This window comes from Episyrphus balteatus, chromosome 2, assembly GCF_945859705.1.
Source record: "Episyrphus balteatus chromosome 2, idEpiBalt1.1, whole genome shotgun sequence".
NCBI classification, from domain to species: Eukaryota; Metazoa; Arthropoda; class Insecta; order Diptera; family Syrphidae; genus Episyrphus; species Episyrphus balteatus.
The window spans coordinates 39,783,737-39,800,323 of NC_079135.1; the positions used below are offsets into that span (position 1 = coordinate 39,783,737).

Here is a 16,587-nt window from a genome sequence, read left to right on the forward strand (position 1 = left end):
TTCTCAACAGGACCACAGTGAAAATTAAGGAAGTACTTCAGTATCTGCCATAGAAAACAACCCTGAACCTTGTTGAAAATGTTTGGAAATGGCTAGCCCGTACTGATAAAATTTATGAAAGTCGATTTTAAGACAAAAATATTTCCTAATCCACCATTTAACAATTTACAGAAGAGATTCAGATAGATTGCATAAAGAAATTTAACAATGCAATTCCTGGACAGTTTTGTTATTTTTTATGAATAAAAACACCACTATACAAAAAATAAAATAAGTAAATATATTTTTAAGAAGAACTTGGTTTAAATTAATTTCATGGACCACTTTGACATCATTCCTTATGTGTACCTATTCTGATGAAACAAAAAAATAACTCAGTTTTTCGATGTGAAATGCTTTGCCATATAGAAACAAGAAAAATAACCACACGTTTTGAATTATTTTTTTTTGCTGATTCTGCTAACATCTTAAACAATGACTTGACATCAAAAAATTATTATTTTTCATACACTGTAAGGAAAAAACGAATACTGAACATTTGAAAAGTTGTGTACCTATTCTGATGAAAAGGAGGGTATGTATGTCGAGGGGTGTTAAATGGAACAGCGTGTCCAGTGCCGCGGAAAGGGTTGTGCGAAGTGCTCCTCCTATGCATAAAACAGACTGAACGTTGGACTTTGCTTAGTTTAACACAATTAGCATTAATATCTAGAGCAGTCCACGATACTGACATTATTCTTAGCTCAAGATAGAGCCAATACATAGTAGTAATAACAAGTTGTCTATGTTTTTAAGCGATATTCTGAATAGAAATGGAAACAGCATGAGCGCAAACAGGTACCTAAAAGACGTTTATTTGAATGAAACAGTGATTCTCAAGTCGAATAATGATAATAGTCCTGTTCGACAATTGGTGGTATAGCTAAAATTTGGTTCGCAGAAATAAAAGAGACTCACTGGCTAACTCATATTAATACAAAAATATATGAAACCTTTGATTAGTAAAAAAAAAAAAATTTGAAAGTGCAAAATTATCAGAAAAATATAGAGATGATCATAATAAGTGGCAAGATCTAGTCACCAGAAACTTTAAATTCTCTAAAATTTAAGAGACTGTTACCTAGCAATTGAATTGAGCAGCCCAAATATCTGGAGACATTCTTAGATCCACTTTGTAGCTTTTGGGAAAAAGATCAAATCTCTGTGTTTTAATTGTGAGAGCTTATGTATGTCACCGAAGGAATAACTTCTTAAAAGAATTGGTTTTTTTCAAGCTAGAGCATCACAGCAGCTCAAAAAATGAATTTCGTCCCTTTTCTTGCTGATATAAATAACTTCGACAGTACGTATTGAGTGTTATAGTGCTTTGCATGTTCTCATATCGGCCAGTGAACCATGCATACTACAACAATCTTTCCTATAGGTTGATGTGGAGTGTAAAATAATTAAATTTGAACTTTTTATTGGTTGTGGAAATATTCCTAGTTATAGGTAGCGCAGTTAAGAGAGCTTTAGCACCTATTGTTTGCTTTTGTAATGTAATTTGAAAAGATATTGCTTTTTATAATTCAGATGGGAATGTTTGCTCTTTCTAAAAGTACATAAGTCATGAAAAGGCAATCCTTGTCTGAGAAGTTCATCTGCCCTTTCGTTGCCTTCAAAACCACTATGACATGGAATTAAAATAACCGTGACTGCCGCTTAATATTACGAATTCTTTCTTTGCAGTGATAACCGCCTTGGAAAATATCGTTCCCGAGTGTCGATCATGTGTCTGAAAGTATAAAGCTTGTTGTATCTCTATATCTATAGGATACCTGATATTTGATTTTAACGTCTAGCATTAGGATGTGCAGAAAAACGCTAAGTGCATCCTTTGTACCGAACATGCAAGCTCCAGTCGTCCTGTACAAAAATAACTATTCTCTGCTCTTTATTAACTTTATTGATGTTGATGGAAACACCATGTAAGAATGGGTGGCATAACCGCTATTTACATCCATAAAATCATTTTTGCCTGAAGTCCTCTTTACAGCTGTATTTAATGTCCGGAATGACATCTAATCTTTTTGCACTTAAAGGAAGGTAGAGATTTGGATTTTGGTTCTAAAGAGGATAACTTCAGATTTACTTTTCCAGGAATTCCAGATAAAATTATACAAGGACACTGTTGTTATACATTTAAGGAGCTCGCTAGGATATATTCTTTAAAGTTGAAGGCAGTGTTTAAAAACATTTTCGAGGCAAAGTTCTACTATCTCTAGCTGATTTATTAACGTGAGATGCAGTAAACAATACGAGACTACGGATATAAGCAAAGTTAAAGTGTTTAAAGTTCTTGTTATGAATTAACATTGTCTGTAGAAACTGACAGTGTGGTAGAATTAAGGTGCTATTTCCTCAATCTTACAAAAACTTAGCAGGAAGTACCGTATTGTACTGAACTTTTCAAAACGTTGGACATTTCAGAGCAAATTAAGAGTAGATGAAAATGGTTTTCATGAAAATATAATCGATCCAATATAATTGCGTGAAATATGCAGGCATAAGACTCAAGAATTTGTCGTCGTTCCAAAACTGCCTTGCCTGAGGTGGCGCAACTAAGTGGAAGGGGACCTCAATCAATTTGGCATGCGAAACTGGAAGCAGCGAGATAAAGATAGAGCTGGCTGGCGAAGCTTGTTGGTTGAGGCCCAAATCCACAGCGGATTGTAGCCGCCAAGTTATTTGAATAATTCATTCCATCGATTTTCTGAGATAAGGAACAATAATAATTGTCATTGTAGTTGTTTAATTATGAGGATTTTTTTTTTGTGATGATGAACTCTTTGGGCAATGGATATACAATCTCAAAGTGATTCAGTATTATATTCATGCGTGTTTGTATTGCAAACAAATCTTCATGTTTTGATGATTTTAGATCGCAGATCAAAAAGCTTAAGTTTAGTTTAGAACAGTGTTTCTTTCAATAATGATCATGGTCTGATAAACTGTTCCATGGTCCTGTGTTTAGTTACTGGGCGTTTTTGATGCTTAGCATGCTGCCTACTATAATTGTCTGTACCATACGCTCTACCCTCAGCTACTATTTCATAAGTCAAGCGGTCCGTATGTATGTATTTTTTCCCCTTTCTTACGTAAAGACTGGGATTCGAATAACCTCTGCCTAATCTTTTGATGGACTTCTCAATTACGATGTGCGATTCCAACAAGATGGTGTTAAATACTACTCAGGTGATCAAACAATTAATTAATTGACGGAAATATTCGTTTATCGTGGAATCTCACGGCCATAGAATTTAACGCTGCTTTATTTTGATTTGGTTTTGTTAGTCTCAAGTAAATATATACTAGAAGCTACCATTTCCGTGATGATTGTTATAAATAGTTTTGAGCTGTATTTATGTTTGTAGAGACTGATTTGTGAGATTTCAAAGTACTCTGGTATGAAAAAAAGATGCAGATATTTAAAATCAATATCAAATGCTTTTTCTTTTATTGCTTGCAACACTTTAAAATATTAAGGCAAACAGAACAAAAAACTACGGTAAAGTCTGCATGAGGACTCTACGCCACCAAATCCGTTCTAGGGATTTGAAGCACCTTATACCTACGAACTACATATTTTTTATAAGCATTTGATTCTGCTTGGTTCCCCTTTGAGAATATTTGTTTTTATGAAACAAAACTTATTGGTAGGGACGAGTATCAACTCATTATAATTTTTTTTTTTCATAAGCCTATCTAAAACAACTTTTGAAAATTTCTTTTGTGTAAAAAATTATAATGATAACCCTCAACGGATTATTTCCGCTCAAGATCTAGGTCGAATATTCAGTTTCTATTTGAACAACAGTAAATGTGGCTTCTTAAACCTAAGTAGAATATGTTTTCATTTTCAAATTTCTCTTGCATTATTATTTTTTGAATCCAAGAGCCTTGAATTGATGAATTGAAGTGATGGCAACCCTTAAATGATATAAATAAATAAGAAACACACCACAAATGTGCACTGTACTTAGTATAATACAAACATAATGTAGGTATAGGTATGCGGCTTTTCTCGCATTTGTTGAGGTTGAGGGTTTTTCTTGACAATTCTTGATTTTTCTGATTGAACAACATTTCTGCCTTCGATTGCATTTTTGTATATGCGAAAAACTCGTTTCGCCACGACCGACACACAGAGTATATTAAAGAATGTTGGTTTGGCGAAGTTGAATACAAAAAAAAAATAAAAACACAAACTAAGCCGGCTAGAGCACCACCAGAAGTTGTGTCTTCCTTCGGAACAAGGTTCTAGTTTCATCTTGGAAAGAGTTGGCAGAAGATGTCGAGAAAAATGACAATGGCATTTTTAATGTGTATAAAAAGTAGAAACATATATAGATTTATACGAACCCACGTTAAAATTAAACGAACGAATAAAAGGAAGGAAGAAGAATTTTTCATATTTTCCACCCAACTCAAAATGATGGAGAATATGTACAAAAAAAAAAAAGAAAAGACAACGTAAATATGATGTTCATTCGCAGAAAAGCTGTCATCAGATGATAATTTATTATTATTCTGTTGCTAAGTGCCACGTGGGCTTTATTTTGCAAATAAATGGCAAAGTGTGTTTTTGTTTGAATAGTATTCAGGGTCTAATTAACAAAGTAATTTGATAGTAAAAATATTTACATATATTTTTATCTATATAATGCAAAATTAAATAATCAACTATTTTTGTTAAAATAAATACATGTAGCAAAATATCAAAAGTAAACTAGATAAATCTAATTGGAAAATGAAACAGTTTTTATTCGCTATTGATACTGGAGTTAGAAGGTACATTGGAAGGAAGAAAGATATGGTAGAGTGGTTACAGGTTATCTAAGAGCTACATCTTTGAACACTCTGTCAAAAAGGCAATATCAAAGTACGTTCCAATACGGCTACGAACTAAGAGGAAAAGTTTGTCTTAGAAACAGTTGGTCGACATAGAAAACCGGAAGGCTTGTCGAAACTTACTGACGCAATTCGGTGAAATCCACAGCCGGATCACTTGTATGAAAAAGATATGAGAGTTATGATCTCATAACTCTCATTGAGATCATAACAGCGCCGAATAAAGGAAGAAGGCATTACTCTGTGGAAGGTATTTGTTTCCACCTTTATCAAGTAAAGTAAAAAGTATGAGCTGCTGAGTGGACGTGCTTTGATTCTGGTGACACTGTTTTTATTTATTTTTAATCGAAAACGCAATCAACCCAAAAAAAAAGTTGTTGTGCTTATAGTTCCATTCATTCTGAAACGAATTACACTGTTGTTTTGTCGGAAAAAGTGTTCATTATTGATCAAATTAAAGTTAAATAATTTTCTTAAATTTCTTTTTTTTTTTCTTTGCCTCATTTTAAACAAAGAAAATTTATACTTTGAGTGAAATTTTACCGACTCTCTACACTAACACTACTTATCTTACATAAACAAACTCACCCGCTTATATAAAACACATAAAAACTTTCGTTCGCATGGCAAATAATACACGTTCAGTTTCCCGCACTAAAAGCTCCTCCTCCGTAAGTTCGCCCCGTGTTAATCCATCTCCCCTCCGAACAACCACTACAAAACCCATGGGGCTTGACGATCACTCTTGGATGGATGATAAGCTTCGCCAACAAAGTGAGTTTATCGTTAAATTATTGTCTCAAAAACTTGAAGAGTCCGAGAAAAGAATAACAGAGGAGCTAGGCCGCGAAATCAAAGACATTAAAAAAAACATTAGTGACATAACTAGCCGAGTTGACAAATTAGAATTAAATAATTCTGATTTAAATTTAAATATTAATTCACTCAACACTGATATGAACAATATTAAAATGTCACTTGCAAATGTTACCGCGGAGTGCAATAACACTAAAACTTTACTAAACGAAAAAGCCACAGAACTTAGTAATGTAAACAATAACTCTAGTGACATTGCCGAAGAACTATACAAACTTAAACACACGATGAACACATACGAAAATCAAATTATCGCCAGAGATGCTTTTATCTTCGGTATTCCGTTCGTGCAAAATGAAAATTTAAGATCTATTTTCAATTTAATTTGCGATACCATTAATATCAAACCACCGTCACTGATTAATATATACCGCACTCGCCCGAAGCTTAATTCGCTAAACTCTGCGATCAAAATTAAATTTACTTCCCCGTATGACAAAAACTATGTTTTAACTTCCATCGCACAATTCCGTAAAGTAAACAATAGACAGCTTTGCCTTGAAGACATTCACTTCGTTCTTGATGGATCCCCCGCATCATCTTCTGCAATCCATATACGCGAAAGCTTAACTCAAAAAAATAAATTAATAATGCAGCGTGCACTTGAATTGAGAAAGAGCAAACAAATAACACTTGTCTTCTCCGCGCGGGGAGTTGTTTATGTCAAAGGTAAAGCGGATGACACAGCTGTTCCTGTTGACTGCATCGAGGGACTCGAAGACGTTGCCAGATCATCACTTTCGAATGAAAATTAATATTATTGAATTTTTTTTTTTTTGTTTTTCTTTTTTTCTTATATATTTTCAAAATTATAATTTAACTTTAAATTAAATTAAATTAAATTATTAAATAAATTTTTTTTATTCGTTCTTTTTTAAATTATTTACTTTTTAAATTTTCTTTCTTTAAAAAAAAAAAAAAAAAAAAAAAAACTTTATTTTTGCTTGTTGTAATGTCTAATAATAGATCAATGCGTTCGATGGTTCGAGTTCTGAGCAAGCAGAAATGTGGGCTCCGGATTTGTCACATCAATGCGCAAAGTTTGCTTCCAAAGATTGATGAATTTCGCGATATTTTTACTGATTCCGATGTAGATGTTATTTGTGTCACTGAAACTTGGTTGAGGGATGAACTAAATGATGATATCTGTTGCTTAGAGGGCTATCGAGTTTTTCGATTTAATAGAGTGAACCGTGTTGGGGGGGGCGTTGCGATTTATGTTAAGAGAACAATTAAATGCAAACTTAAACTTTCAGCCACTGTGGATAGCACTATTGAATATTTGTTCGTTGAAGTTGTAGGTAATGATGGAAATTTGCTTTTGGGTACTATCTACAGGCCTAATAGATACATAGATTTCTCACCACTGTATACAGTATTGGAGGAAATCTCTCTGAGCTCCCCCAATATTGTACTCTGTGGAGATTTCAATTGCAATCTTTTAAATACTAATGTTCTGACACATAATATGCAAACTTACAATTTAAAACCAGTCAACACTAACGTACCAACTCATTATTTTGGTAGAGATGCTTCGTTGTTGGACCTGATGTTTGTTAGCGATATTCATGACGTTGCTTTTTATGATCAGCTTTCTGCGCCAGCTTTTTCAAAGCATGATTTAATTTTTCTCACTCTTAGATTTAGTCTTGATTTCTCCGTTGAAAAAATTACTTATCGAGATTTCAATAATATTAATATTCAGGAACTTGGCGATCGTACACGAGAAATAAACTGGGATGCCATGTATTATCTACCGTCATCAAACGACCAGATTGAATTTTTAACTTATAATATTTCTAATCTGTTTAATACTCATGTTCCATTAAAAACAAAAATTCTTAAACCAAACAATAAACCGTGGTTCACTGTAAATATTAGAAACTTAATCCAACAGCGAGATGATGCTTATACAAATTGGAAGCGGTATCGTTTGAATGAGCTGCGTCGTGCGTTCTGTTCGCTCCGAAATAGAGTGGTAGCGGAAATACGTAAAGCCAAATCCCTTCATTTCTCTCAACAGCTCACCACAACGTTAAACGGACGTCAGCTTTGGAAAAACATTCATAATATTGGGATAGGTAAGACAAAAATCAGACCAGCTGAGGATATTGATTGTAACATCCTCAATAAAATATTTGTGTCCACTCCATCTGGGCAGACCCCCCAAATCAGCGTCGAAAATTCCTTTTCGTTTACCGATCACCGCGATGAACATGGCTTTGGTTTTTCCGCAGTAATAAGTGCTGATGTGGTCGAAAGTGTTCTTTCTATTAAGTCAAAGGCTGTTGGGCTCGATGATGTTCATCCTTCTTTTTTGTGTATGATTTTGCCAATTGTATTACCCTACATAACTTTTGCTTTCAACACTATTTTGATGTCTGGCGTGTACCCGGACTTATGGAAAGATGCCAAAATCATACCGCTTCCTAAAAATGCCAAAAAAGACGAATTTAGGCCTATCTCCATACTGCCATTTTTGTCAAAGGTCTTTGAAAGGATTCTGCAAAAACAAGTAAATGCTTATCTCGCTGCCAACTCATTGCTTAGTCCAAAGCAATCTGGTTTTCGTAAAAAACACAGTTGTATAACTGCACTTTTAAATGTAACTGAAGACCTGAGGCAAGCTTTGGACAAAGATCAGATTACTTTCTTGGTTTTGCTTGACTTTTCAAAGGCTTTTGACACTGTCAATCATGTCAATTTGTGTAGAAAACTTATGCAAAATTTTAATTTTTCATCCGGTGCTACAAAATTAATTTTTTCTTACCTCACTAACAGAAGACAAGCAGTGCAAGTTGGAGATAGACTATCTAGTTTTTTACCAAATGTTATTGGTGTGCCCCAGGGATCCATTCTCGGACCCCTTTTATTTTCAATATATGTAAATGAACTTCCATCTTCACTTGCAAATTGTTCATCTCACATGTACGCTGATGACATTCAGTTATATTTTAGCTGCCCACTGGGACTTATTGAGCATGGAGCATTTTGTGTCAATGAGGACTTAGAAAAAGTGGTAAATTGGTCGCAGTCAAATGGTCTTGTTTTAAACCCTAAAAAATCTAAGTGTCTTGTCATTTCTAGAAGATCTATTGATCTCACGTACTTTCCACCGATTGTTCTGAGCAATGCTCCAATCGAATACGTTTTAACAGCAAAAAATCTCGGTGTGACTTTTAACCGCTTTCTGACCTGGGATAACCACATTAATGGAATTGTTGGCAAAGTATATGGTGCACTTCGTACACTTTGGGTTACACAAGCTTTTACTCCAACAAAAACGCGTTTTCTCCTTGCTAGGTCTTTGATTATTCCTATCCTATTATATGGTAGCGAAATTTATTGTAATTGTAATTATGTGAGCAAACGTAAACTAAATGTCGCATTTAATTCTATCGTACGTTATGTATACGGGCTACGGAGATACGACAGAATATCTGGTTTTGCTTCGCGCCTACTGAATATGCCATTTGAAAACTATCTCGATTATCGAAGTTTAATTTTATTCTCTGATATTCTTCTAACACGCCAGCCACAATACTGCTTTGAAAAAATTAGAATTGGATCCTCGCACAGATCTCATCAGTTAATCGTTCCTCGGTTCTCATATCTAACATCGGAGCGACAATTTTTTGTAAATTCCGTCCGTCTTTGGAACTCATTGCCGCGTAACTTAAAAGAAAACCAAAGTGCAACAAGCATTAAAAAAGTTCTAAAAGCTCATTTTTCAATTTGAATTTAAATTTGCTATTATACGATATTAATTGAACTTATGTATATATTTAGATTAGACTGGGCCAAAAAAAAAAAATATTTTTTTTTTTGAAATTAATATCGAAAATCTTGTTCAGGACGATGAAAAAAAAATTTGGTGAAAATTTGAGCCGTTAAAAAAAATTTTAAGAGGTCTATCATCGGTGTTTTTTATTTTTATACATGATATGACGTTTTACAACAGAACTGCTAGACGATCAAAGTAAAAAAAATTTCTGTTCATTTTTTCTTATATAAAATTAAATTTCCTACAAAAAAGATCTTATTGAAAATTTTCGTCAGACGAGCCGTATTCGAGTAATTAAGCTTTTTAAATCGAAGTGTTTTTTCAATTTGACTGTTTCACTTTGGAATTTTGTGATGAGCAAATAAGTGAATAAAAAAATAAAATCACGACAGATTCTTATAGGAAATTTAATTCTCTACAAAAAAGGTCTTGTAGTAATTTTCCCTAAATTGAAATCTAAAAAAGTTATTCACGATTTAAATCGAGAAAAAAATTAAAAAATCAATTTTCAATTTAAAAATTTTCTAATTCACTGAAAATTCAATATTTTCAAATTAGCAAGATGTTTTCTTGTAGGGAATTAAACGTTCTATAAAAAGTTCCTTGGCAGCAAATTAATTGCTTTAACCGTTAAGAAGATATTCGTATCAAAACCAATGCCCACTGATTTCAATAGTTTTCTTATGACAAGTATGCATTTGCGATTTGAATACGATTATCTTCTAAACGGTTATAGCAATTAATTTGCTGCCAAGGAACTTTTTATAGAACGTTTAATTCCCTACAAGAAAACATCTTGCTAATATGAAAATATTGAATTTTCAGTGAATTAGAAAATTTTTAAATTGAAAATTGATTTTTTAATTTTTTTCTCGATTTAAATCGTGAATAACTTTTTTAGATTTCAATTTAGGGAAAATTACTACAAGACCTTTTGTGTAGAGAATTAAATTTCCTATAAGAATCTGTCGTGATTTTATTTTTTTATTCACTTATTTGCTCATCACAAAATTCCAAAGTGAAACAGTCAAATTGAAAAAACACTTCGATTTAAAAAGCTTAATTACTCGAATACGGCTCGTCTGACGAAAATTTTCAATAAGATCTTTTTTGTAGGAAATTTAATTTTATATAAGAAAAAATGAACAGAAATTTTTTTTACTTTGATCGTCTAGCAGTTCTGTTGTAAAACGTCATATCATGTATAAAAATAAAAAACACCGATGATAGACCTCTTAAAATTTTTTTTAACGGCTCAAATTTTCACCAAATTTTTTTTTCATCGTCCTGAACAAGATTTTCGATATTAATTTCAAAAAAAAAAATATTTTTTTTTTTTGGCCCAGTCTAATTTAGATATCTCATATAATTAATTTGTTTTCAATTTTATTAATTAAAGTAACATTTTTGGCTCAATTCTGTAAAATTAGCTTACCTCTATTTTATAAGATTTTATATCTTACAGATTGTAGGCAATCACGAAAAATGAAATAAATAAATAAATAAATAAATATCAGGACTACTTGTAAAATTCATCATTGTATGTAACCCTTACATGTTTGGTCTTTTATGAAAAAAAATCAAGCGATGTAATTAGTAACAAACTGATTAAAATTTAAAGCCTCGAAAAATAAAGCAGAAATCAACCTCTTGATAGTAAAATCTGTATTTTTTGTGTAGCTAAAAAGTTTAGGGGCAAAACAGTGGAATAAAAAAAAAAATCAATGTTTTTAAACTTGCTAGGTCTTAGTGCCAGTACGTAACAAAAGCATTTTTGAATAAAACTAAAGCAGTTACCAATACCCTTGAAATGATTTAACAGCGTGGGAGCTTTTGGGAAGGTTGAAGGTTTTTAACTAAGATTTAGCACTTAAATGTTTGTGGGCTTTCAATTGAATTTTTCAGTGCAAATTTTGATTTTTGAATATCTCCTACACAAAAGGTGAGCAGACGACGATTTTTGATATTTGTAAAGAACTCGAGGTGAAACAAAGGACTGAAATTTGAATTTTTGAAAAAATTTTGGGGTTTTTAAGGGACTTTGAATTTTTTATTGAAAATTTTATTTTTAGAATATTTCCTAAACGGAGGGTGGACAAGGATTGCTAGATAGCAAGATCTCGAGGTGGACAAACGATTGCAATTGGTTTCATACGTCTTTATTAAAATTTAAGCGTTTAGACGATTTTACTTTTTTTCAGACTTCGTACACCTATGCAAAAAAAAAAAATGTCTCTAAAATTTATTTGAAGAGTGACAGTCGAAAATTTTGGAAAAGTTTGATTAAAAAATTATAAGGTTGCAGTTCTGGCTTCACGGATTTATAGCTATTACCCTGCCTATATCGAGTCTGGAGCTAGCTCATAGTTCCTTAAATGTTGTTTTTTGGGCCTTATATTTCTTTATAGTTTGAATTTTATCAGACGTATTTTTTATTTATTGACTAGTTTTGAGTTATTTCAGCAGACATCAATAGTTTTGCTATTTACTTGAATATCAATGAAAAAATGGCTTTAATTCCTCGGATTTAATATAATTTTAAGTTTATGATCAGTAGGATTTAAAGCACCTGAAAGATAAGATTTTATGGAAAAGTACTTAATACCCTTTGGGGTAATGGTTAATTTCGACAAATTGACAATGCCTAAGAGAGAATAATTATCATGAATAAGTGCATCTCAATTATTCTGGACTCGGGATTAAATCTTAGACCCCTCCATTCTTCCAAATAAGACGCACACATGAATGGTTGAGAGTTGTAAGTCACAAGCCCTCGACTCATTATATGGGAGGTAATATTTTACATCTTTAAGTAACTATAGAAAAAGTCGTGATCATTGTCCCAAGATTCTGAATATAAAGGAATAAAAAATCGTATTTTGTCAAATAAGTAGTTCAGTCAAATTTTAATTTTAAAATTCAAAGTTCTACCTAGTGTAGGTAATTGTTTTTAGTGGCTTCCCAGCAAATTCATAATTGGTTCACATAAGTGAACAAAACCTTCATTTATGAATTCAGTTCTGAACCTTTTTGAGTCCTTTCTCCTGGGTAGCGTGGCAACACATTCGAATCGTTTTTATGGTTCATAAATGATCAAGAATTTTCCCACTTAAGTGAACGTAAATAGCAAATTCACCAAATGTAAATAAAAGTGAACGCACCCAAGATATACCTTTTTTGAGGTTTTACTTGTGCGCATTCACATTATGTGAAGGAAAATTGAATCTTTGCTCAGACCTTCATATTTGATCCAGAAAAGTAAATGTTTTTCGAATGAATATTCTTTACATAAACTGGACGTTTAGTGAACATTCACAAAAATGTTTGCTGGGTTATTTTAGTTGAAAGTTCTGGTGTAGGTAATTGTTTTTAGTGGCTTATTTTAGGTTTTCGAGCTTGAAATTTTTGTTTTTATTCAAATTTAACATTTCTCTTAACTTTTCATAAACGTCTGTATCGTTTATTTACATTCTTAACTCATTAAAAGCCAATTTTAGCTTTATAGACAAAATGTTTCAATTTCAGACGGTTAAAATCGCACCTGTTTCATTGTTAGAGTCATTCCTGATATTTTACACTCAAATTTGTATTGTTATTAAGTATGAACAACAGACGGACAATTGATATGAAAATGCCAAACTGGTTCGTCGGCATAAATGGAAATATGACTATTTGTTTCAAGATTATTATTAATCAAAAATGAATCACTCGCAGTCTTTCATTTGTCCAAAAAAAACGAGGCAAAAAACTGTAGGTACTTTTTTAGAGTTATTTCATTCAAAAGATAAGAATTTTTGCACAAAATTTTACCTTGCCTAAATATTTTAAGGTAGATGAATTCAAGGAATGCTAACTCGCTGACATAATAGGTACCTGACTTTCTAATCTATTTTGATTCAGTTGGTCATTGATTCTCAAAATAATTATTATCATCCGATTTTAATCTCTTCTTAGCACTTCATATCATATCGATAGCTTATCAATTATTTCTTTCACTTGTAGGTCAATTCATCGGCTTTTTTTATCTGGCCTTTAATTGTAAAAATTTATTAAGTACTGAAACTTTTTCGAAATGCCTATGATTTATGAATCATGATTTAGAAAATTCTCATTAATGTGGCAACACTGTTCAAGCTCAAATTAGAAGTAATTTATGTCTCTCAAGTTAGCAGAGCAAGGTCAGCAGAACATATGTTTTGTTATTGGATCTTTTAGTGCTTATTAAGTGCTAATTAAGTGCCCCAAAATTAAATTAAGTGCTCCACTACTTTTGGAGAAAATTAATGTTCTGCTAACTTGATTTAAAGTTAGCAGAGCAATTACCCGAAAATGCCCTAAACTGCTCGTAGAAAAATCGGGTTTGGTATAATATTTAGGTGCTAATTAAGTGCTCTACGAATCCCAAAAAAAATTTCCAAAAAAATTTTTTTTTCCAAAAATAATTTTTTTTCTGTTATTTTCGAAAAAATTTTTTTTTTTTTTTTTTCAAACTCTCTCAAATAATTAAGTGCTTAACTAATATAAGTTAAGTACCCCATTTTCCGAAGAATTTTCCGAGATTTTTCATTAAAAAAAAATATTTTAATTTTTCATACAAATTCGTGTTCTGCTAACTTGAATTTTGATTTTCTCAAAAAATAAATTTTTTTTTGACAAAATTCAAATGGAGTAATTAAGTGCTCGACTAATTTGAATTAAGTACCCCATTTTCCGAGATTTTCCATTAAAAAAAAAATATTTTCATTTTCCATACAAATTCATGTTCTGCTAACTTGAATTTTGATTTTTTCAAAAAATTCCACTTTTTTCGACAAAATTCGAATTGAATAATTAAGTGCTCCACTAATTTGAATTAAGTGCTCCATTTTCCGAAGAATTTTCCGAGAATAAAAAAAAAAAAAAATTGTCATTTTCCATACAAATTCGTGTTCTGCTAACTTGAATTTTGATTTTCTCAAAAAATAAATTTTTTTTTGACAAAATTCAAATGAAGTAATTAAGTGCTCGACTAATTTGAATTAAGTACCCCATTTTCCGAAGAATTTTCCGAGATTTTCCATTAAAAAAAAAATATTTTCATTTTCCATACAAATTCATGTTCTGCTAACTTGAATTTTGATTTTTTCAAAAAATTCCACTTTTTTCGACAAAATTCGAATTGAATAATTAAGTGCTCCACTAATTTGAATTAAGTGCTCCATTTTCCGAAGAATTTTCCGAGATTAAAAAAAAAAAAAAATTGTCATTTTCCATACAAATTCGTGTTCTGCTAACTTAAATTTTGATTTTCTCAAAAAATAAATTTTTGTTTGACAAAATTCAAATGGAGTAATTAAGTGCTCGACTAATTTGAATTAAGTACCCCATTTTCCGAAGAATTTTCCGAGATTTTCCATTAAAAAAAAATATTTTCATTTTCCATACAAATTCATGTTCTGCTAACTTGAATTTTGATTTTTTCAAAAAATTCCACTTTTTTCGACAAAATTCGAATTGAATAATTAAGTGCTCGACTAATTTGAATTAAGTGCTCCATTTTCCGAAGAATTTTCCGAGATTAAAAAAAAAAAAATTGTCATTTTCCATACAAATTCGTGTTCTGCTAACTTAAATTTTGATTTTCTCAAAAAATAAATTTTTTTTTGACAAAATTCAAATGGAGTAATTAAGTGCTCGACTAATTTGAATTAAGTACCCCATTTTCCGAAGAATTTTCCGAGATTTTCCATTAAAAAAAAATATTTTCATTTTCCATACAAATTCATGTTCTGCTAACTTGAATTTTGATTTTTTCAAAAAATTCCACTTTACTTCATTTGAATTTTGTCAAAAAAAAATTTATTTTTTGAGAAAATCAAAATTCAAGTTAGCAGAACACGAATTTGTATGGAAAATGACAATTTTTTTTTTTTTTAATCTCGGAAAATTCTTCGGAAAATGGAGCACTTAATTCAAATTAGTCGAGCACTTAATTATTCAATTCGAATTTTGTCGAAAAAAGTGGAATTTTTTGAAAAAATCAAAATTCAAGTTAGCAGAACATGAATTTGTATGGAAAATGAAAATATTTTTTTTTAATGGAAAATCTCGGAAAATTCTTCGGAAAATGGGGTACTTAATTCAAATTAGTCGAGCACTTAATTACTCCATTTGAATTTTGTCAAAAAAAAATTTATTTTTTGAGAAAATCAAAATTTAAGTTAGCAGAACACGAATTTGTATGGAAAATGACAATTTTTTTTTTTTTAATCTCCGAAAATTCTTCGGAAAATGGAGCACTTAATTCAAATTAGTCGAGCACTTAATTATTCAATTCGAATTTTGTCGAAAAAAGTGGAATTTTTTGAAAAAATCAAAATTCAAGTTAGCAGAACATGAATTTGTATGGAAAATGAAAATATTTTTTTTTAATGGAAAATCTCGGAAAATTCTTCGGAAAATGGGGTACTTAATTCAAATTAGTCGAGCACTTAATTACTCCATTTGAATTTTGTCAAACAAAAATTTATTTTTTGAGAAAATCAAAATTTAAGTTAGCAGAACACGAATTTGTATGGAAAATGACAATTTTTTTTTTTTTTTAATCTCGGAAAATTCTTCGGAAAATGGAGCACTTAATTCAAATTAGTGGAGCACTTAATTATTCAATTCGAATTTTGTCGAAAAAAGTGGAATTTTTTGAAAAAATCAAAATTCAAGTTAGCAGAACATGAATTTGTATGGAAAATGAAAATATTTTTTTTTTAATGGAAAATCTCGGAAAATTCTTCGGAAAATGGGGTACTTAATTCAAATTAGTCGAGCACTTAATTACTTCATTTGAATTTTGTCAAAAAAAAAATTTATTTTTTGAGAAAATCAAAATTCAAGTTAGCAGAACACGAATTTGTATGGAAAATGACAATTTTTTTTTTTTTTTATTCTCGGAAAATTCTTCGGAAAATGGAGCACTTAATTCAAATTAGTGGAGCACTTAATTATTCAATTCGAATTTTGTCGAAAAAAGTGGAATTTTTTGAAAAAATCAAAATTCAAGT

At 31.2% G+C, this 16,587-nt stretch overlaps 1 protein-coding gene and 1 long non-coding RNA gene across 4 annotated transcripts in view; both read left to right on the forward strand.

The window, feature by feature from the left end:
* Positions 1-16,587, forward strand: part of LOC129910773 (cyclin-dependent kinase 14) — a 277,345-nt gene that overhangs the window by 7,670 nt on the left and 253,088 nt on the right. The gene's annotated exons all lie outside the window — the stretch shown is intronic.
* Positions 1,368-4,484, forward strand: LOC129910775 (uncharacterized). The gene is made up of 2 exons (XR_008771553.1): positions 1,368-2,085; positions 2,140-4,484. It is a non-coding gene; the product is annotated as an uncharacterized LOC129910775 (long non-coding RNA).